The sequence below is a fragment of the Tupaia chinensis genome, unplaced genomic scaffold, assembly GCF_000334495.1.
Source record: "Tupaia chinensis unplaced genomic scaffold, TupChi_1.0 Scaffold000494_1, whole genome shotgun sequence".
NCBI classification, from domain to species: domain Eukaryota; kingdom Metazoa; phylum Chordata; class Mammalia; order Scandentia; family Tupaiidae; genus Tupaia; species Tupaia belangeri.
The window spans coordinates 1,941,586-1,943,663 of record NW_006160006.1 but is presented as its reverse complement, the minus strand read 5'-3'; the positions used below and the strand labels follow the sequence as shown (position 1 = coordinate 1,943,663).

Here is a 2,078-nt window from a genome sequence, read left to right as displayed (position 1 = left end):
TGCAGAAACGCATTGTTTCTCATTGGGGGGGGGGGGGTGAGCAGCATGCCATGTGTCACTGTGTGCTACTGTGTGGCCTGCAAGGCTCCTTTGACCGGGGTTGCCTGAGTGTAGACAGCTGTCTTTGCTTCCAAGCCTTGAGATGGTTTATTTGTCTACTCAGCAAACCCTGTGACACACCCACCATGTGTTCTGAGGGAGCCGGCCTGTGCTGCCCGGGTCCCATCTAGAAAGCGGCCCCTGCTCATTTCCTTCCTCCCCAGGGGATCCCACGTCCTCCTGGGTCTTGTGGTCTGGAGGTGGCTCTGCCCAGGGCTGACCAGGGCCATGGGGAGCCCCAGGAACAGCAGGTAATGGTTCTGTGAGAAGCACAGCCTACCTGCGAGTGAAGGACTCCCGGGGGAGGCTGCAAGGATCTCCTCCCTGCTCCTGGTCACCCAGCAGTGGGTGCGGGCCTGGGCTGAGGGCAGAGGGGTGTGGGTTTGGGTGTCCCTCGGAGCTCAGCTGCTGCTTGGGCCTGCTCTGGCTATGAGCACCGTGGGGCTTCATGCCATCCTGTCCTCCCTCTGCCCAAGACCTTGGTGCATGCACAGAGCTGGCGGACAGTGGGGGAGGGGACAGGGTTCGGCTCCGGATGTGGTGCTGGGCTGGGCCTAGCTGCAGGGCACCCAGCTGCACGCGCCTCCCGTGCAGCAGGCAGGCTAAGGCCCAGGAGGTGGGATGGCTGCTGGGCCCTGGCACGTGGTGCAGGAACCCAGGTGGAGTCAGGGCCCCGGCTCCTTATCCGGGTCTCTTACTGCGGCCCTGGGAGGATTCTTGGCCAGTGGGGTCTGTCCTCCTCTGTCACAACCACAGTGCTGACAGGCTGCATGGCCTGTCTGTGTGTGCTTCCTTCCCTTCTCCAAAGGCTACACTGCGGTGGGTTCAGGTCCCGGACTTCAGGAAGGGCAGAGGCCTCGCCATGTGCAGTCCCAGAGCCCGGAGTCCTGGATCTGGCCCCTGGCTGGCCTTGGGGTTCCTATTGGTATACTGTGCTGCAGGGACAGCTGGCCGGCCTGACCTAGGGCAGGCCCCTCTCAAGTGGCCCTGGAAGGGGCTGCTCCCCTGGAAGCCCCTTCAGTCTGTCCCACTGGCTGGTCCGTTCCAGGTGATTAGCTGTACCAGGGCAGCAGGGTCAGCGCCCTGGCGGGAGGACTGTCCCAGTGAGAGTGGGACGCAGCCATACTTAGGAAGGACTTTGTCTTCTTGGTGGTAAGGCACTTGGGCTCTGGAACCAGCCACCTGGGTGTGAGGCCTGGCTCTGCAGCTTTCCCACTGTGCCCTTGGGCAAGTTTCTTATCCGTAACATGGGGAGCGTGTGGGGGGTGATAGCGCCTGCCCCCAAGGTAGTCCAGAGGATGGAATGAGTTCTTATGTCACCGGACCGCTAAGCTGTCACTTGGCTTGGCATCGGTACGTAGCAGTGACCGGCCACCCCACCAGGAGGAGCTGTCGGAGTGAGCGCTGGTGTGCGGGGCAGAGGACCTGAGCCACACAGGCCGTGGTGGGCCCCGAGGGCTTTGAGACTGGGGCGGCTGGCAAGTCCTGGTTGTGCGCTCTGTGGTGTTGGTGTCACAGGGCACAGGGCGCTTCTGGAGGGGATGAAGTGTGGAGGCCATTTCTCCAGGGGAGCATGCTTCCTCCTCGTCCTGTGGTGGAGTCTGCACCCTTTCCTGGGGTCCTGCTGGGCCCTGCAGACAGGTCTGTGTGTCTGTGCGTGTGGCCATGGGCTGGCTGCATCTCCATTCTGGCCTCTGGTGGCCGCATGAGCTGGGCCAAGGCCAGGACGCAGGAGCCAGGTCCAGGACGTTGGCTTTGGGAGGGGACATGTGGGGGCCTCAGGAGGGTTCCAAGGCCCTGCTTCTGTGTGGGTGTACCTTCCTGCAGGGATCCCACAGACACTGCCCCTGTGTTCCTGGTCAGACATGGTGCCCACTTGTGGCTCTGGGAAAGTGGTGTGGGTGGCTGTGGGTTCCCCCCTCCTTCCTCTCATCCCAGTCCCGCCACACACAGGCTGAGTGGTCCGTGCCACACTTCAG

The 2,078-nt window shown here is 62.8% G+C and overlaps 1 protein-coding gene across 1 annotated transcript in view; it reads left to right on the top strand.

The window, feature by feature from the left end:
• The window catches only part of GFRA2 (GDNF family receptor alpha 2), a 68,418-nt gene that overhangs the window by 8,114 nt on the left and 58,226 nt on the right, over positions 1-2,078 (top strand). The gene's annotated exons all lie outside the window — the stretch shown is intronic.